The 22252-nt window shown below is 40.7% G+C and overlaps 1 protein-coding gene across 2 annotated transcripts in view; it reads right to left on the reverse strand.

Moving 5' to 3' along the window:
• The window catches only part of enox2 (ecto-NOX disulfide-thiol exchanger 2), a 257495-nt gene that overhangs the window by 130106 nt on the left and 105137 nt on the right, over positions 1-22252 (reverse strand). The gene's annotated exons all lie outside the window — the stretch shown is intronic.

Genomic DNA, 22252 nt, shown 5'->3' on the forward strand with positions numbered 1-22252 from the left:
TGATAATTTTTGCTAATATTTTAAAACTTTTTTTTTTAACTCAAGTCTTTCCTTCTGGGGATCCCTGGAACAATATTTTGAGATGGAGGTCGGCGGCCAAATGCATATAATTTTGGGGATCCTTGACATGAAAGACTTTGAGAACCACTGATATAGCAACATAGGTTTTTCAGAAAAAACGTTTTAGAAAACATTATGTAGAATCGGCCACAGGTCTTAATGGACTAATTATCTTAACTCATTCACTGCCACAATTATTGCTGGCCGCGTTTGCCCACTGCCAGAGATTTTTCATCGAAAAAAAAAAGTACTCAGGAGCCGAGATACAGAATTTTTAAGTTTTAAGTTAACAAGGAAGTGGATGGGAGTCTAGATCTTTAAACAATCATATCTCCTTGGTCTTTGGGTCAAATTTGAAAAAAAAATATATCTTTTTTGAAAAAAATAAAATTACGTTTTTTACGTCAGTGGCAGGATTGGTAAACGGGAAAAATTACGTTTTTTACGTCAGTGGCAGTGAATGAGTTAAGAGGACGAAAAAAAGTTGTACAAAAAAATCCTGCAATGTCTATGAAGGTCCTCATGCAGAGGAGAACCAGGAGACCAGAAATGATTGGCAGAGACATTGACGAATGACGATACAGTACAGGTCAAGTTCCCTGCTGCAAGATGTCTATGCTGAATTGCTGATCCCTGAAACAATCTTACAGAATGGATTATACACAGTGACTTGCGCACACACACACACACACGCACACGCACACACGCACACGCACACACATTTAAACTACTACAGCTAATGTTGTTTTTATAGCAACTTAACAAACACACCCGTCGTAACTACCGTCGTTAACCCATTAATACCTGGGACGCATCTGTGTCACTTTTAGATTTCTTTAGGCTATTCAAAAATAGCAGATCTACAAGCTCATAGCGCGGCACCGAGTGCCGCGCTACGAGCTTGTAGATCTGCTATTTTTAAAAAATCGTGATTTTTTTGTTTTTTGATATTTTTTCCGAAAAACTGTTAGGATTTCGATTTTTTAAAAGAATCGCCTCAGGTCTTAATGGGTTAATGTAGTGATGTGCACTATGATTTTGTGGGAAACTGTTTGGACAATGTGCCTGGTTTCGGCAATCAGAGTTGCTTATAAACAAGCACTTCAAAGTGGGAGAGTTAACCAACAACAGTGGCTACCCCACGACCCGACGCCGGACCCCCCGTTGGGTGCGGCGCTAGAATCCACTGAGTTTTCCGAGCTGGTGAAACCCCCTGACCGAGCAGCAATGGGCTGGCCTTTCAAGTCAAAGAATATGCACTTTCTAACTGGCTTTTTTCCCATTATCTGACAGCACTGGCAGTGTTTATGGCATTCTCGTACTTCTGTTTATGTGGACATAAATACATATTTCAAATGTGTGTGTGTGTGTGTGTGCGTGTGTGCGTGTGTGCGTGTGTGCGTGTGTGTGTGTGTGTGTGTGTGTGATTTCTACTCCCCGTCTCCCTCCCGTTGTGACTGACAGACTGAGATCTTGTTGTCCTAGTCTAGTCTTCTTTGTCTTGTCCAATGTTCTTCTGTTTTGTTCTCTTTCTTCTCTCTCTCTTTCTCTCTCTCTCTCTCTCTCAGGACAGCGCCCTGGGCCAGCGTAATAACTGGATGGGGGGGGGGGGGGGCGCTGCACTACGAATACCAACCTATGACCTATGGAGGACTGTACTTACATAGAAGTCAAGCTCTGCTACAGTAAAAAAAAAAAAAAACAGTCCCTCAGCTCTGAGCAGAAAAAGCCCACAGTATGATTTATATTTTTCTTCTGTGCCTCTGACACAGTGGTGGAAAGAGTACTGTTTTACAGTAAGTAAAAGTATCAATACTGCAATGTACATTGGCAACATATTGGAACCCTGCTGCTTTCTCAGAATGTGGAAGCGGAATACTGGTGTGAATTCAGCATAATGCTTTGCCATTTTGAGTGGTGCAATAAGGAGCCAGAAATACCTGGCATCATGCTTTGGGATTTCTGAATTTAAACAGTTTTTTTTCACATTTCAAATTGTTATGGCATTAACCCTTTAAGACCTGGCTGCAACGCATCTGTGTCATTTTTTGATTTCTTTGGCTATTAAAAAATAGCAGATCTACAAGCTCATAGCGCGGCACCGAGTGCCGCGCTATGAGCTAGTAGATCTGCAATTTTTTTTAAACCTTGAACTTTTTTTGTTTTTTTGTTTTTTTGTTTAAAAAACTGTTAGGATTTAGAAAACATTTTTAAGAATCGCCTCAGGTCTTAATGGGTTAATTCAGTGGGGAAGGCAAACTGGCAGCTCATGACCTTGTGAAATAAAATGGGTCCGTGTGCTCATCACTTGCACATAATGAGTGGATGTTTTCAGTTTGTGTTTCGTCCGTCCGCCAGATAGGGCGGACCATCTGAAGCCTGCTCCAAGCAATTTGGTATTAACTGTGTTCTCTTTTCAGTCTGTGCAATTTCCTGTGGCACAGGGATTTTTATTTTTATCTATTGAAAATGTCTCCGGGCATTTTCTAGTAGATTTTTTTTTGAAGATTCAAAAGCAAGGGTCTTGGTTTTTTGTATGTTTTTCTTTATGAATTGGAGCTTGTCCACATACCTGCCCTCTGTTGTGCTTTAACCCATTAAGACCGCGGGAACGCATCTGAGTAACCACTTTAACCATTATGTTATACTTTGGCTATTACAAATAGCAGATATACTGTACAAGCTCAGAGCTATTTTTGATAAATCGTGAAAATGTGTGCAAATCTTTGAATATATATATTAAAGCGAACATTGTTTTACTCAAATCTTTGCTTCTGGGGGGGTCCCTGGAAAAACATATTTTGAGATGGGGGGTCCGCGGCCGAATACATATAATTTTGGGGGTCCTTGACATGAAACAGTTTGAGAACCAATGATATTATAGCAACCAAAAACTGTTAGGATTTAGAAGACATTTGAGTTCAAAATGTTCGCTTTGGAAAATATATATTCAAAGATTTACACAAATTTGTCACGATTTTTCAAAAAATAGCAAATCTACAAGCTCATAGCGCGGCACTCGGTGCCGCGCTATGAGCTTGTATATCTGCTATTTTTTAATAGCCAAATAAATCTAAAAATGACACAGATGCGTTCCCGGTCTTAATAGGTTATGGGTTTTTATGGATAGATAGGTTTACCTTCCCTTAATAGCTTTTTTTTAATCCATAGCCTCACGTCTGATATAGGAAATTGTCCGACCGTTTAGAGCGTTTGATGGGACAAATCCACACAGCTGAACGTGCGAGGCGGTAGAGAGACCTTTGGGAACACAGAGTTGTGTGTCGGTAACGGAGCAGAAAAGTCAAAGAGCAGCAAATGTACTGATAACTGGTAATGCAGTGGTGGAAGGTAAGTAGATTTACTCAAGTACTGTACAATTTTGAGGTATTTTTTTACTTTACTAGAGAGTGGAGTACTTCTAATTTTCAATACTTTTACTTCTACTCTACTGCATCTCAAAGGCAAATATTGTACTTTTACTCCACTACCATTATTTGAAAACTTTAGTTACAAGATACTTTGAAGATTTTGATGATTATTATTACAAAATAGCTTCAGACCTATATACTTTTTGCAATTTGAAAGTAGCAGATCTACAAGCTCACAACGCCTCACTTTGCGGCGCGTTGTTTTCATAGGACTTTTAAACATTTTATTCATTTGAAAACTTGTGAAATGGGACCTTCTGCAGAATGAGTACATTTTACTTTTGGTACTTCAAGCACATTTTGATTTTGATTTGATGCCAATACTTTGGTACTTTTACTCAAGTAAATTTCAAATACCGAACTTGTACTCGTAACGGACGGTTTCTACAATAGGGTAAAAAATTGCTGAACTGCTGAAGTGTTCATATTGTGTGTGTGTGTCGCCGTCTGGCTCCTGTTGTCTTCTTCAGCTGAATGAACATTAAGGCTAATCTAAATCTACATGTACTTGTGTTTTTCATGACCAGGCCAGATTAACCCATTCAGACCGGGAACACATCTGTGTCATTTTAGATTTCTTTGGCTATTCAAAAAATAGCAGATCTACAAGCTCGTAGCGCGGCACCGAGTGCCGCGCTACGAGCTTGTAGATCTGCCATTTTTGAAAAATCTTGAACATTTGTGCAAATCTTTGAATACATATATTTTTTGGAAACAACATTTTTAACTCAAATCTTTGCATCTGGGGGTCCCTGGAACAACATATTTTGATGGGGGTCGGACATTTGTAGAATGAAAATTAAAGATTGTAAAGATCCAGAAGCAAAGATTATTTGAGTTAAAGATGTTCGCTTAAAAAAATAGCGATAGCTCATAGCGCGGCACTCGGTGCCGCGCTATGAGCTTGTATATCTGCTATTTTTGAATAGCCAAATAAATCTAAAAATGATGCGTTCCCGGTCTTAATGGGTTAATGGTCCACTACCACGATGCCACCCGACCACTTAGACACGTACTACGATCTGAAACAATGCTGTGCACACGCACGTATTATCCTCCCGGTCTATTCATTATGCATGGCTTGAAGGAAAGGGCAACCGGAACATGGCAGCAAATTGCTACAAGCACGGTCGGTGGCACATTGGCTCAGTCGCTTCGATAGGCCCCGCCAGATAGACATTTTGGCAGATAGAGCCACCAAGAATGTCCAAGGTTACATCCCCATGACGGCTAATTACATCCATCAATAGCTGTGTGAGTGCTGCTCAAGTGTTCTTGAGATGCTAGAATCATTTAAAGGAATAGTTCACCCAAAAAAAAAAACATATTTTCTGTCAATTACACATACACACCCCATGAAGCCTTGAATTCTTGGAGATTTTTTTAGTTTTTGTCGCATTCCTAAGCCAATAATTTCATGACCAGCGGAAAGATGCTAATGTCTCCGGTAGGAGACTCAAAGTTGACTCTTTAAGTCTCCTACTGGAGCCGCCGCCGATCATCAAATTATTGGTTTAGGAATGCGACAAAAACAAACTCCAAGGGGTGTGTAATCGATAGGAAAAAAAAGTCATTTTGGGGGTGCACTATCCCTTTAAGACAATGGAAATAAATGGGACAGATGGAGAAAAAACATCTACCAATTTTGGTGTCGGATGGGTTTGCTCAGTAACAACAGGGATTCGTTCAGACAGTTTGACATCGTCTAGTTTGCTGTGGATCCCCCAGAGTCATCCCACAGAGTGTCTAGGCCTACGCCAGTGTCACACACCAACCCCAAGAGCTGACAAGTTGTTGAATTAATCCATTATTAAGACCAGGAACACGGCTGTGTCATTTTAGATTTCTTTGGCTGCGCTATGCACTTGTAGATCTGCTATTTTTTGGGGGGGGGAAAGAATCATGACAATGTTTGCAAATCTTTTAATATATATGTATATATATTAGGCCTGTCCCCGACTAAAACATTTTTTTTTTTTTTTTTTTTTTTTGGGGGGCTAAAATACATTTTATTTCAAAGGGCCAAGTCTACACAGTTTGTTTTGTCTCCGGCAGAGTTTCTAGTGTCTCTATCTCTCTCTGGAAGAGGTTGCACATGAACTCTGCAGCCGCACTGAGGTAGCCTGGCTCCACCCCCTGAATCCTTTGCCTAGCATTCAGGGTCTGGTGACGCTTTCGAAGGCGGTGTTGCTCGGTTGAAAATCTGTACGACGAATCGGGATCGGGACAATCCAGTATGAACCAATCGCGTTGGTTCATAGTGGAGTCCCACTTTGGCCACGCCCCCATCTCAGAACTCCGCTGCATTGAGAGGGCTTTCAGACTGAATAATGGAGTGAAACTAAATGAAAATTCAGGCTGAGTGTCAGGCTAGCACTGAGGCGCTCCAACACAAACAATACCAATACAAAGACGAGGAATAAGAAGAATAAAGTGGAAGTTACGTGTGGTTGCAGGCGTAGACTTGGCCAAAAAACAATTTAAAACATTTTTGGCCCTTAAAAAAAAACAAAAAAACTTTTTCTTTTTTTTTTCCGACTAGAGTCGACTAAGAGACACTTAGTCGACTCGGACCCCCCGCGACTAACCAGTCGACTAGTCGACTTAGTCGAGGTCAGGCCTAATATATATTATATATATATCTACATTTTTAACTAAAATCTTTGCTTCCGGGGGGTCCCTGGAACAAAATATTTTTAGATGGGGGTCCGTGGCCAAATACATATCATTTTGGGGGTCCTTGACATGAAAAAAGTTTGAGAACCACTGATATTATAGCAACATAAGTTTTTATTTAAAAAAAACAAACTGTTAGGATTTAGAAGACATTTTGTAGAATCCCCATAAGCAAAGATTTGAGTTACAAATGTTCGCTTTAAGAAGCATATATATATTCAAAGATTTGCTAAAATGTTGACGTTTTTTCCCCAAAACACATAAATACAAGCTCGTAGCACGGCATTCCAGCTTGTGCTGCGCTATGAGCTTGTAGATCTGCTATTTTTAAATAGCCAAAGAAATCTTAAAATGACACAGATGCGTTCCCGGTCTTAATGAATTAAAGAGGTATAACTGTGCTGTCAAAAGGCCACGGCTGTTGGCAACAAATCGGCACTTGGCCAAAGCTAGATATTGTTAAAGTCGATGATTAATTGTCATGCACATAATTTCAATCCTGTGATCCAGACTGTGAACTGAATGTAGGCTGATATTCTTCTCAGACATGGCGAAGCTGTCATCGGCTCTCTGTTTCTGTCTTACATCAACAGCTTTCATTGGCCCATCGGCCCTGTGACGTGTTTAATGACTTATGTGACTAGGCTCTGTGTTGCAACAGGTCTCTGGGTCCCAGTCAATTGCTATTGAGCTCAAGCAGAGCAGTTTTCAAGTTTGTTTTCATTGATCTTCTTGCTCTATGGGACCCTGGGAGGTGGCAAGCCACTAGGACTAGGTAAACAAATAAACATAGCCTCATGAGATTTATTGTTCCAATAACCCATTGAGACCTGAAGCCGATTCTACATGTCTCCTAAATCTCAACAGTTTTCTGAAAAACATATGTTTCTATATCAGTGGTGCTCAATCTTTTTCATGTCAAGGACCCCCAAAATGATATGTATTTGGCCGCAGACCCCCATCAAAATATTTCGTTTCAGGGACCCCCCAGAAGCAAAGATTTGAGTTAAAAATATTCGCTTTAAAAATATATATATTCAAAGATTTGCGCACATTTTCAAGATTTTTCAGAAATAGCAGATCTACAAGCTCGTAGCGCGGCACTCGGTGCCGCGCTATGAGCTTGTATATCTGCTATTTTTGAATAGCCCAAAGTGTAAAATAATGCTTTTTAGCTCAAATCAAAAAATGACACAGTTCCAGGTCTTAATGGGATAATGTAGCACTCAGAACACACATTATTGCATAACATGTTTTAGATTTTTTTCAGATGGGGGTCTGCGGACAAAATCATATTAATTGGTGGGTACTTGACTTGAAAATTAGGAAACAAGCCCAAGAACAAGCAACCACCAATATTCACAAGCGACTTTACAGAAAAACAATCCCAAAGTCGCTTAGAATAAGCAGACATGGGACGGCAGTGGCTCAGGGGTAGAGTGGCCGGAGAGGAACCACAAGGTTCCCAGTTCGATCCCGGGCTCCCCCAGAGTTAGTGTCAAAGTGTCCTTGAGCAAGACACAGAACCCCTAATTGCTCCCGCTGCGCAGGTTGGTGCCTTGCATGGTTTCCTCCGCCGTATGAATAGGTGTGTGAATGGGTGAATGTAAATGCACAATCTATGTAAATCCGCTTTGGATAAAAGCGCTATATATAAATGCACCATTTACCATTTTACATGGCAACACTGGTATGCATGTGGCAGCAGGAGCTGTGCTGTGATTGGTCTGCTTTTGTGGGGGCATACAGATGGTCTAACTCGTGTGAGGACATAACAGACATACAGACCAACCCTGTTTGCGAAGTACAGAGATAAAAGACCTAAAATGTTCTAGACGGCTGGCCTCTTCGGCGCCAGAAGCAAGGAAGTCATTTTTACGGCCTCTCTCTCTTACATTCTGCTGAGAGCTCTAATGTTGTGCTTTGTAGCTCTAACATAGTTTAGCTGTGTGAGTGAGAGTGTTATCGACTTGTCTTACTGATAGTACAGGTTGTCATATTCAATGTTACAGTACACATTCTCAAGTGGACTCCATACCACAGCTACATTAGACAGGTTTTATGTAAGATGGTGTTTTAATGACTTGGTGGGTATATAGAGATCTACTCTGATGGTCCTCTCTTTGTTCTTTTTCTCACTATGCCAGTAATGGAACCTCTTGTTAACCCATTAAGACCGGGAACGTATCTGTGTGTAATTCTTTAGATTTCTTTGGCTATTCAAAAATAGCACATACAGTATACAAGCTCATAGCTATGAGCTTGTAGATCTGCTATTTTTTTTTAAACGTGAAAATGTGTGCAAATCTTTGAATATATATATATATTTTTAAAGAGAACCCAAATCTTTGCTTCTGGGGGTCCCTGGAACTGAATATTTTGAGTTGGGGGTCCGTAGCCAAATACATATCATTTTGAGGGTCCTTGACATGAAAAAGTTAGGATTTAGAAGACATTTGTAGAATCCCCCCAGAAGCAAAGATTTGAGTTACAAATGTTTGCTTTAAAAATATATATATTCAAAGATTTGTAAACATTTACAAATGTAAGATCTACAAGCTCATATGAGCTTGTAGATCTACTATTTTTGAATAGCCAAAGAAATATAAAAATGACACAGATGCGTTCCCGGATTGAACGGGTTAATGCATCTTCTATGTAGACTTCCCATGGCCTATTTAATTTACGACATCCTCTCCTATCCTCCTCCACTTAGCCTTAATGTAAGTGCCTGAATTCAGCAGTTTTATTTTCCTTCCCCCTTCCCCGCTGCCATGCTTAACCCAAAGTTCCTAGTACTTATTCCTCCCTCTTCTCCCCTCAGGAGAGTGATATTCACCGATGACCCCCCCCTCCCCTCCCCCCTACTTCTGGCCAGATGGTGAAAGTCAAACATTGCATCCACCAGTTGCCTGAAAGACAGGGCAACGACCTGGCAGAGACACGGAGCAAAACGCTCGACTGCACGCTCAGACACACATGTACACGCGCACGCACACACACACACACACACACACACACACACACACACACACACACACACACACACACACACACACACACACACACACACACACACACACACACACACACACACACACACACACACACACACACACACACACACACACACACACACACACACTGGTGTAAAGTAACTAAGTACATTAACTCAAGTACTGTACTTAAGTACAATTTTGAGGTATTTTTTACTTTACTTGAGTATTTCCAATACTTTTACTTCTACTCCGCTACATCGCGGATCCAAATGCTGTAGTACTTTTGCTCCACTACAATTATTTGAAAACTTTAGTTACTAGTTACTTTGCAGATATAAAGTATCACATTATAAAACATACATTAACCATGTTAGCCCTATTCTCCTAGGCTGTAAAACATTCCAGCCATTATGGCTCAATATAACAGACTGCATTATTTGACAACATGAACAGCGAGCAGCAGAGGAAGCAGTGCTTCTTCTGATATGAGTGATGAAACAGTCCAGAGACAATTCAAACTGAATGATACTCTGACCTTATGGATTCATAGAGTGTGCTTCTGGTTGCTTTGTTTCCTTACTGTATTATTTATTATAGTGAGCTGGGGCAGCAGCACTGTCAGTTCTAAAACAGATAATGTATCTACAACACATCCAAAGAAATGGATGCTGGGTTCTGTCACCTTTAGCCAACCCAGTTCTCTCTTTCCGTTTCATTGTGCTGCAGAGCTGTATCATACATTAGGAGGGGGAGTTGGTACACCTTTTAGGATATTCCTCCTTATTTCCTAGGCTGTTAGCTTTAGGCAGCAAATGTCTACGAAATACAAGCCAAACTAACCTGTAGGGCAGGCAGAGGAACCATTCAGTCTGTCATGCCTCCTTTTTATTTTGTGTTAATGATGCTCTCCTCACCGGTTTCCACCCTAAAGTGTGGATCATTTTTGACTTGAATGGCTGTGTTAAGTACTGTGATGTTTATAGACCACAGTCGGTTGAACAAAGGCAGCGTAATGGAGGCATTCTCCATTTTAAATTATAGACAGTCATCTGGAGGAAACCTTCACAAAAACCCAGACAGATGGATGATGAGAGAGAGAGAGAGCGAGAGAGAGAAAACACTGTCAGAGGATCTTTTGAGACTAAGTGGCAGAGAATAGAACCCCAAACCCCCCTGAGTAAAGTCGTAACAAATCTGACTCATCTAGGGCTTCAGTTATTTCCTGTGTGAGTTTTAGTGAAACGCTCTTATCTAGGGTTTCTGTGGTGGTTTTGTCCTCTGTTTATAACCGTGTTGTTGTTTATTATCCAGCTTCTCTCTCTGCATCACAACACCCCCGATGACTGACATCTCATTGTCATGGAAATATGGAAATTTGCTCGTGGAAAAAACAAAATGATTGTTAGCAGAATAGAACCGACGAAAAGCTACTATAAACGTTATTATAATGTTCTGCCCCGTCTCTCCCTCCCTAATCTCTCAAGAACAGATTCTGCTCTGCGTTTGAATCTGTCGGGGGGGTTCGTCATAACGTGTGCGCACTGGCCTACAAGTGGGCGTGCCTTCAGATCAGGAAGCAGGCCGCGCGCGCTTTACCCAATCAAATGTAGTGGGCGGGATTTACTGTCTGTGCTCTCGCTTCCCACTGAAAACAAACCGAAACTCATTTAACAATAGCGTCCTCGGAGCAGACAAAACCACGGAAAGATATTCACATTTTAACTTGCTCTTTCATCATAGAAACAAGTGGGGCTTATAACCAAAACGATCCATGTTCTCTGGGAGAAGTGGTGTTAGTGTTCCGTGTAGAAATATTGTTAGTGGGAATGAAAACATAAGCGCACCACCGGAAGTGATGCGCTGAGAGCAGACCAAAAACCCCGGTTTCCTTGCGCACGGGTGCTCCGTTCAGCTCGTCCCAGAGCCAAGTGAAAGAGTAAAAAACAGCAGAGGGCGCTGTTTTTCCTTTTTATTTGGCGATGGGTTCCCAGATTGCTCCCTCCCTGCCTCTCTCTTTGTCTAAACTGAAGAAGACTGCATGAAGCACATCAGGTTCTGATGAGAGGAACCAGCCACTACCTCAAGGAGGCTTGTTCTGCCTGTGTGAACAACATGCAGCTCACATGCCAGTCTGTCTGTCAAGGCCCTTTATTTCCTAGAAGAGAGAGATGGATCTTAACTAAAAGAAAAACATCTAGAAGAAACGGTTTAACAAACATTTAACCGATTCAATCCGGGGGAACGCATCTCGTGTCATATTTAGGTTTCTTTGGCTATTCAAAAATAGCAGATCTACAAGCTCATAGCGCGGCTACGAGCTTGTAGTTCTGCTATTTTTTCATATTTTCATTTGATGTCAAGTATTTGGCCGCAGACCCCATCTCAAAATATGTTGTTCCAGGGACCCCCAGAAGCAAAGATTTGAGTTAGAAATATATATATTCAAAGATTTGGGGGTCCGCGGCCAAATACATATCATTTTGGGGGGTCCTTGACATGAAAAAGTTTGAGAACCACTGATATATATAGCAACATACGTTTAAAAAAAAAAAAGAAACTGTTAGGATTTAGAAGACAATTGTAAAATCACCCAGAAGCAAATATTTGAGTTAAAAATGTTATATATATATATTCAAAGATTTGCAAAACTGCTCACGATTTTTCGAAAATAGCAGATCTACAAGCTCAGACTTTGCTTCGAGCTTGTATATCTGCTATTTTTTGAATAGAAATCTTAAAATGACACAGATGCGTTCCCGGTCTTAATGGGTTAAAAGGCTAAAAACAAAAACAAAAACAAAAACAATCTGATGATTTATCAGATGAAACAATCTTCTGGTGATTGTTTCATCTGATAAATCATCAGATTGTTTTGTTTTTTTGTCTATGGTCCAAAATCAGCCCTATACAAAAGGTCATTCTCATACCACACAGCAATGCATTGTAAACACTTGTTTACACCAATGCAAGATCAATAAATAATTCCAGGCACAGCTGCTAGCGGTCAGGGTCAAGTTGAAATGACTTGGTCCTTGCAGCATGCTGACAGTTGGCAGTCAGAGCCCTGGGTTCCAGAATTAGCCTCCTGTCACCTGAAAGGTTACAGCTGAGACCTTGTCACGAGAATTCCATGAGGCATTGCTGGAAAAGCTCCCGCAGAGAGTCAACTCAACGTGTATTTACAAAGCACCAGTGGTGTAAAGTAACTAAGTACATTTACTTAAGTACTGTACATAACCCAATAAGACCTGAGGCGATTCTTTAAAATGTTTTCTAAATCCTAACAGTTTTTTAAAAATCTAGATTTTTCAAAAATAGCAGATCTACAAGCTCATAGCGCGGCACTTGGTGCCGCGCTATGAGCTTGCATATCTGCTATTTTTGAATAGCTAAAGAGATCTAAAGTGACACAGATACGTTCCAGGTCTTAGTACAAATTTGAGGTATTTTTACTTTACCGGAGTATTTGCAGTTTTCATTCCTTTTCTTCTACTCCACTACATTTCAAGGAAAATATTGTACTTTTACTCTACTACAATTATTTGAAAACTTTAGTTACTAGTTACTTTGCATATATAAATCATTATATTACAAAAAACAAACATGAACCACTTTAGCCCTATTTTATACATATGCTATTTGAAAATATCCCCGATCTACAAGCTCACAACGCGTCGCATTTCTGCATTACTAGTACTTTTTCCACCACTGCTTGTCATGAGAATTCCATGAGGCATTGCTGGAAAAGCTCCTGCAGAGAGTCAAGTCAACGTGTATTTACAAAGCACATTTAAAAACAACTCTCTTTGACCAAAGTGCCGTACAGAACAGGAACTATATAAATCACTACAATATTACAGTATTGGTTCTCAAAGTGGGGTCCGGGGACCCCCAGGGGATCCTTAGGGGGGTTTCCAGGGGGTCCCCAGCAAAAATGTGTTAATGTTTTAACCACTTTAACCTTTTATACTTTGGCTATTCAAAAATAGCAGATATACAAGCTCATAGCGCGGCACCGAGTGCCGCGCTATGAGCTTGTAGATCTGCTATTTTTGAAAAATCTTGAAAATGTGTGCAAACCTTTGAATACATATTTTTTTTAAGCGAACATTTGTAACTCAAATCTTTGCTTCTGGGGGTCCCTGGAACAAAACATTTTGAGATGGGGTTCCGCGGCCAAATACATTTTGGGGGTCCTTGACATGAAACAGTTTGAGAAGCACTGTTGTAAACGATCAGGAGAATCTTAAAATTGACTCTAAACCGTACTGTCAGCCACGGCTTCTCTTCCTAGTAGTACTCCTCAGGAGCCTGGCCGCGGCATTTTGAACCTGTTGCAGAGAGTCAGACAATGAGAGACGTGGCTCTATTCATAGCCTGGACTGTCCATCATCAACCTCCAGACCCCAGAGCATTAGCACCACGTTAGTTAAAGAAGACTATAGCTGACTGTTTGGTGATGAATGCCCTTATAGCAGATGAGTAAACAGGGTGTCTGAGCAGCCAGCTTAGCTATGGAGGGTAAAGCGCGCCAGACAAAGTTATTCTCATGGTTGTTAGCTTAGCTTTTCACTTTCTGAGTATTTATAGCAAAGAACAGATGAAGATACAATAAAAAAGGCTGTGTATGACAGCTCCAATGCACGTTTTCTCAGCAATTAAACAGCTATGCTTTCAACGTGTGTTCATCGCATGACTTTAGTCTAAAAAAGGGTTTCTTTTCATATCTTTCCCCCTTTTTCTCTTTATTATTATTATGCAAATTCCATCATGTGTCATGCGTTACTTCCTCCTGACCTCTACAGCTGGTTATGTGGGAGGGTGTAGCTCAGTGGTTCTCAAACTTTTTCATGTCAAGGACCCCCAAATTGATAAATATTTGGCCGCGGACGCCCATCTGAAAACATGTTGTGCCAGGGACCCCCAGAGGCAAAGATTTGTGTTCAAAATGTTGACTAATGTTCAAGACTTTTGAAAAATAGCAGATCTACAAGCTCATAGCGCAGCACTCAGTGCGCTATTGAATAGCCAAAGTATAAAAGGTTAAAGTGGTTAAAATGATTGTGATGCTACATTAACTACTTTTGCTGGGGACCCCCTAGAACCCCCCCCCAAGGACCCCACTTTGAGAACCAAATGGTGTAGATGAGTATGTGTATCCTCCAATACACATGAAGTCATCAGCCGCTGGCCGAGGGCGTAGGAACAGGCACCAAGACCAACCAAGCAGGAGTCACTATAGAACACCGAAGTCTGACGTAATTTACACATCCTAGGTTTGTCTACCTGGTTCGCGGTTTTCCACCCCCATTCTGAATCCCCATAGATGTCTTTAATATCGCGTCAAATAAGAACTGTGTTCCAAAAAATAAACAAATGACCCCGGCGGTTTGACTCTTATGGATATGAAGCATCAACTGACGGTGAGAAAACGATAATGTTACTTCCACCGAATTAGTTACATTTTCGCCAGAAACAGACTGTATCAAATATGAGTGACTGACTATCATAAACGATACAGAACCTCCTTCCTGACAATATCGCAGAGACAGTTTGTTTATTTTTGGACCCCAATTCTTATATGAGACGATTCTATAATGACCCAATGTTATTCTCCATAGAGAAATTACTTTACGAACCTGGGGATGAACGAGTGACGTCAGGACTTCTTTACTCTATAGTGCAGAGACACAGAGACAGAGATCCCTCCCGCCTGCCTTCCTTCCCACCCTTGAACACAGCCAGTTGTGTTTGTGTTGACGTGCCCCCGATCCAAGCTGAAGGCACCGGAGGATAAACAAAGCCATAATCTCTGCGGCGGTGGAGGGCAGGAACTTTACCCCATGTGCCACCCGAACCGAGCGCCCTCCCCCCCCCCCCCCCCCCAAGTCAAGGTTAACAGGCCCTCAGCAACCAGAATGCACCCTCTGTCAAAACAATCATTAAGATGGCAGCTTCACCACCGATGAAGAGCAGACACTGGCAGTCCTTTCCCAACAAGTGGATCATCAGGGGTCATTCGAGTGTGTGACCATGCAGAGCTGTTAAGAATGTGTGCTGACATGAGGGCTCTTGCCAGTGATGAATGTGGTGTCTAAAGTGACACTGTATGTAGCGCCACCGACAGACATGAAATCTGTTGGCAATAGTTGCTGTTCAATTTGAACGTTCCCTCACAGAGATCTGCCGAGTTCAGCAGAGTTCTTGTTGGCTGGCAGCTCTGTTCTTCTACACAGCAGGAAGAACATTACCAACAATACCATTACAATATTTCAGCGGCACAAGCCATTTCACAGCAGCAAATTGATGAGCAAACCTATTCTTTTTTTTTTTTCATCTTTAAGTAAATGTCACAGTCACAATGAAGGTTAATAGCATCAAAGGAGGGTTAGAGAAAATAAGAATGTTCTCACTGCTGGGACTTTGGTAAAGGTTAATCTATTCCCCTGCTGTTGATAAGACATTTTTGGAATTATGGCAGCAGTTCAAATAATCTCACGGTGCATTTAACATTTGCGCGCTGCTTAACATGTGCCCTAACCTCCTCTGATACATTGGCTGGTGAAACCTCAGTGTGTGAACCGTGGGCTACATTATTGAGTAATCGAAAGCATAAAGGCCGTTGGCTTCAGTTAATCCGTTACGACCGGGAACGCATCTGTGTCATTTTAAGATTTCTTTGGCTATTCAAAAATAGCAGATATACAAGCTCATAGATCTGCTATTTTATTTTTTTCGTGGAAAATGTGTGCAATTTGGCCGATTCTACAAATGTCTAAATCGTAAACGTAAAAAACCTATGTTGTAATAATATCATTTTTTTTCATGTAAACGACCCCCAAAATGATATGTATTTGGCCGCGGACCCCCATCTCAAAATGTTTTGTTCCAGGGACCCCCCCAGAAGCAAAGATTTGAGTTACAAATGTTGGCTTTAAAAAAATATATATTCAAAGATTTGCACACATTTTCAAGATTTTTCAAAAAATAGCAGATCTACAAGCTCGAGTGCCGCGCTACAAGCTTGTATATCTGCTATTTTTGAATAGCCAAAATAAATCTTAAAATGACACCCAGTCTTAAAGGGTTAAAATTGCTTGTGTTGGTCCCAAGTACAGTACACACAAAGGGCTGTCGATACTTCCGGCTACGATTCCAGACACCGTCTCCTGTTGTGAGTTGATGTTTAACACAGAGTTTGAAATGGGAGCGAGTGCTTCCCAGGTCAGAATTATGTCATCGCTATTCATTCGATCAGCGACAAGGAGATAATTCATTCTCTGCCCCTCCTCTGTCGCGTCTCTGGTCTCCAGGGAATTCACTGAAGGTTAATTTATTTAAATCTCCCATTCAATCATCTCTATTCCATTAAACTCAACTAATGAATCTTTGGGTTTACCATCTAATCTGTTTTCTACTGTCAAAGGCCGGTGTGTTCTATATGCCGGGAGTGTTAGTTAGTCTTATGTGTTTATAAGATAACCTGACAGCTGATAAGGTCATGTTAGCGTCTATGGACACTGGGAGCTAAACAGATTCAAGATTCAGACACGTTTATTGATCCCAAAAAGGGCAATTAATTAGCATTTTACCCAGTCCAGTGACAAAAATGACTCACAGGCAAGGTGTCAGAGGAGGAACAGATCAACATACTTGGATCAATACAAAGAAACACCAGGCAGCAGTTATAGGGCTGTGACGGTATGGAATATTTCTTGTTATGGTGAAAAAGCGAAGTGTCCTCCCCCACAGTTTCTAAATTAAATCAGTTAAATCACTATAAATCAGTTATCACTATCAGCTGTAAACCACACGTCATTTCAGAGGAGAATGTCAGCTAGGAGTAAATGCTAACGTTAACGCTGAACTGAGGGCATTGTAGTGAATTCACTGGACAAAACACGGTCAGATTGGCTGATCATTATTTTTGGGCCACTGGTCTCTTTGCTGGGCTCTGGATATCTTGGAGCCGACTTAAGGGCCATTCACACTGAGCACTATAACTATAAAAATATAGTTTTAAAAATCGTTCTAAAAAAAAGTCAAGTGGATGGCAGAGTTCACACCGACTATAAAAATAATACAATGGTGAACGTTATAGTTATCTTTATAGTTACAGTGCTCAGTGTGAATGGCACTTTAACAATACCATTTAGGCGATAACCCATTAAACCACCAGCAAACAAATGAGAAATTTTGAATACTCTCAATGAAGGGTTGACAAAAATTGGATAAAATAGTATATGCAATGCACATAACCTTGGACCAAGTACAGTAAGTGAAGCTCATGGTGGAGGGGGTATTAAAATCAACACACACTCAGAATCCTGGTCTGTTATTACGTTGTCCCTTGGGACCTCTAAAATCTAATCCCTTGGTCTGAAATGGCATCTCCCATCTGTCCTTTCTCCTATCCTATAATAATAACACGGCTCCCATCCTGATACCAAAGATTAGCCTCTGGAACAAGGAGACCGCGGGCTGTAAGGGACAAGGCGCTGTATCATTATTACATGTCATGTCAGCGCTGTGATCTACACAGATGTTATGATAATGACTTTAGAAAGGCTTGGCTGTCACTTTAATAGTCAGTGAATGAAGCCATTTTGCAGTCTGTTGGAGAGAGAGACCTTTCAGCAGATGTCAACATGCGTTTTGTGTTCCAGAGGGTTGCTTAGTGTTAGTGAGACCCTCCACAGAAGAGCCCTTCAACATCAGGACACTGGGTCACAAGGGGAATCATGCTTGGGTGGTGTTGCTGGGTGTCTGTGTGTGATCCTCCCATCCCATAAGAGCTGGCTGACTGTGACAGACCATATCTCATAAGGACGATTGGCTTAACTCATTCAGTGCCAAGGACGACTATGACGACTTTTTTCCCCCAAAGGCTCAGACTACCAAGGACGACTATGACGACTTTTAGTTTTTTTTGGTGTTTCCACTAGAAGGCGCTCTAAGCTAACACATGAGTGATCACTTCATCCCCAGATACACACAGAAGCAGGAGATCACGTGATCGAAAGATCCCCCGTAATCGCTGATTTTACAGTTGGTTGCATGCTGAAAATAGCCGATCTACAAGCTCACAACGTGTCGCGCTGCGATGCGTTATGAGCTTGTAGAGCTGCTATTTTCAGAGCGCAACACCTGAGCGCAACCAAACATATAATGACTTGTCTTTTAGTTCTACTGGAGCTCTTCTCCACTAGTCCCTCACTAACATTTTAGTCTAGTTTTTATTTGTTTTAAAAATGTTTATATTTAGTCTTAGTTTTAGTCATCATAGCTTAGTTTTTATCAGTGAAAAAAGATAGTCGACGAACATTTTTCGTCATAGTTTTAGTCGACGAAATCAACACTGCTTCTGAGAGCCCCACACTGCAGTGCTGTAGCATTCATTCTCGTATAGGGGTCCGATGCGCTGCCTTAGGCAGACAGGGCACTAATTTACAATGAACAGCTGGGGGGATTGACGCATGGTGGTGTACTGTGACAGTTGTATTTAAGGGGAAAGGTAGATGCTACTAATAGGAAAGACACTTTATTGGATCAAGAAATGTCGACCAGATTTAGCAGAGCCAGAGTTGTGGGACTTCTTTCTTTCTCACGCCAACCCTTTTTTATGGCTCCCCCACAACAGTCTTTTTAGCATGGTACCATGCCGGTATAATAATAATAACACAATGATCAAAGTACTCCGATAACAAGAGTAGAATGCCCTGTGAACAGTTGCAACATCTTTGCAGTGCTGCTGATAAACCCAATTAAAGCAAAAAATCAGACAAAAGATGCTAAATCTACAAATTCCTCGAGGGTAGCTTCATGCTAGCCTTTTTTTTATAACAAAACTCCTAATTCAGCAGACTGAGCACATCATGTCAGGCTGAACATTATTATCCGTCAAACCTGCAGCCTCCATGATCCCAGAATAAAGCTTAGCTAGCAGCTAAATCTACAGTATAGCTACTGTACCAGGATTCTCTCTCACAGTGTGTAACTCTATATCCTTCTGCTTCAGCTTTCATTACACTATGCCTTTTTACCTTTCAATTCTCTCTTTTGACCCATTTTTTTTGAGTCATTTTAAGATTTCTTTGGGCTATTCAAAAATAGCAGATCTACAAGCTCATAGCGCGGCACTCGGTGCCGCGCTATGAGCTTGCAGATCTGCTATTTTTGAAAAATCGTGAATATTTTATGCAAATCATTGAATATATATATATTTTTTATAGCGAAAATGTTTAACTCAAATCTTTGCTTCTGGGGGTCCCTGGAACAAAAGATTTTGATGGGGGTCCACGGCCAAATACATATCATTTTGGTTTGAGAACCACTGATATAGCGACATACGTTTTTTCAAAAAACTGTTAGGATTTAGAAGACATTTGTAGAAAAGATTTGCACACATTTTCATGATAAAAAAAATAGCAGATCTACAAGCTCATAGCGCGGCACTCGGTGCCACGCTATGAGCTTGTAGATCTGCTATTTTTGAATAGCCCAAAAAAATCTAAAATGACACAGATGCGTTCCCGGTCTTAATGGGTTAAATGTTTTAAATTATTTTCTCGCTAATCAGTCATTCTTAGAAAGGCCGCTCTGATAATTCTTCCTTATCGTGCACGTTTCACAGTCAGTTTATTCCATTAACTATAGATTCTATTTTAACGCCTTGTCCAGATTCCCTCCAATGCTGTGATAGGTCTTTGGTGGTGATGGGGAAACATTCCGCATCAAATCAAAGCATTTCCAAGTAATTATCTGTCTATAGCTAGAAGCACAACTTAAAATGTAGCCTATACTGCATGTAAACCTCAGAATATCCTCAATTTGAGTCCTCAACATGGAAAAAAATATTCCCTCGTCGGTCAATTAATAAAATCAATAATTCTAAGGACCTCTCCTTTAATATAAAGCATCATCATCTTTACTTTTTGCCGTTGTGCCTCCCCTCATCTCTCCATCTCTCTGAGATGAAGACGTGAAGTGTGACTGAATGTGTCTCACACAGCGTCTGAGTGACAATGTGTGAGGAAGAGAGCTCAGTGTTTCAGATCCAAAAGCCTCCTTTTCAAAAAGAAAAGCCCCGCTTCTTTGAAGCTATTTCAGGATGCAGTACTGTAAGTATAGAGGTCTGTGAAGAGAAGAGAAGAATTGCCAGATGGCTGCTCATATGAGTCAGGGCTCTCTCAGCTCCCCCCCCATCCATCCATCCATCCAGGAAGCCCAGGTCCACTCGTAGTCCTCACTGTGGAAAATGATGCTAATAAGTATCTGCAGTGCTAAGTAGGGCACATTATGCTACCTTAATGACTAATGATTAGACTGCAATGTTCAAATGCTTTTTTCTTCCCTTCACTTAAAACAGATCCCAGCCGTGGATGAGAGGCTTTCTGCTGTAATGACCAAGGAGATAACCAGAGGAGAACCCCGTACCCAGTGGTGGAAAAAGTACTCACATTTCTTACTTAACCCATTAAGACCTGAGGCCGATTCTAAAAATGTTTTCTAAATCCTAACAGTTTTTTGAAAATAATCTAAAACATTTTGTTTTCAAGATATTTCAAAAATAGCAGATCTATAAGCTCATAGCGCGGCACTCGGTGCCGCGCTATGAGCTTGTATATCTGCTATTTTTCAATAGCCAAAGAAATCTAAAGTGACACTCACTGATGCGTTCCAGGTCTTTATGGGTTAAGTTAAAGTATTAATACTGCAATGTAGAAGTACTCTGTTACAAGTAATAGTCCGGAATTCAAAATGTACTTGAGTGAAAGTACAAAAGTATTGTCATCACAATGTACTTAAGAGAACCAAAAGTAAAAGTACTCATTAGGCAGAATGTCCCGTTTCACAAGTTTTCAAATGTATAACATGTATACAAATCTTTTGAAAATAGCCGATCTACAAGCTCACAATCGTCTATTTTCAAATGGCCAAAATGTACATAGAGCTGAAGTGGTTCATGTATGATTTGTCATGATAATCGAAATCTACAAAAGTAACTAGTAACTAAAGTTTTCAAATAAATGTAGTGGAGTAAAAGTAGAATATTTGGATCCGAGATGTAGTGGAGTAGAAGTAAAAGTATTGGAAATACTCAATTAAAGTACCGGTACCTCAACATTGTACTTAAGTACAGTACTTGAGTAAATGTACTTAGTTACTTTACACCACTGCTAAAAACTGATCCCAGTCGTGGACACGAAGCTTTCTCCTGTAATGACCAAGGAGATAACCAGAGGAGAACGCTGTACCAATGCTGACAAAGTGAGATTCAAGGCATAAATAAAGCATACAGTGCAGAGCAGCATTGTTGCTCTCCTGCTGGGAAGATGAGAGCAGTTAAGGTCAGTACAGGTTGCCCACCTTCAAGTTAAATGCCCACAGAGGAAAACAAAAGTGCATTACATTCATTTAAATATGTGGCAGCCTCAACTTAGCACTAATGCATGATTCAACTCAAGGAGCGAGTCAGTTTAAGAGTCAGAGAGAGAGATAGTACTAGAAGGGCACAGAGAGTCAACATTCTAATGGGACCCTTGGTGTTGGTTCTCACTGCAAAGCTAATGCACACCGCCGCAAGCAGTGGTGGAAAAAGTACTCAAACTGTTTACTTGAGTAAAAGTATCAATACTGCAAAGTAGAAATACTCTGTTACTAGTAAAAGTCCGGAATTCTAAATTTACTCGAGTAAAGGTACAAAAGTATTGGCATCAAAATGTACTTAAAGTACGAAAAGTAAAAGTACTAGTTATGCAGAATGTCCCGTCTAAAATGTGTAAAAGGCTTCTGAAAATAGCAGATCTACAAGCTCACAACGCGTCGCGATGCGACGCGTTGTGAGCTTGTTGATCGGCTATTTTCAAATAGCCAAAGTTTACATAGGGTTAACGTATAGTGGTTAACGTATGTTTTGTAATAATAATGAAAATCTACAAAGTAACTAGTAACTAAAGTTTTCAAATAATTGCAGTGTAGTAAAAGTACAATATTTGTCTCTGAGATGTAGTGGAGTAGAAGTAAAAGTATAGAAAAATGGAAATACTCCAGTAACGTAAAAAATCCTCAAAATTGTACTCAAGT

This window comes from Gymnoscopelus braueri, assembly GCF_963280865.1.
Source record: "Gymnoscopelus braueri genome assembly, chromosome: 20".
NCBI classification, from domain to species: Eukaryota; Metazoa; Chordata; class Actinopteri; order Myctophiformes; family Myctophidae; genus Gymnoscopelus; species Gymnoscopelus braueri.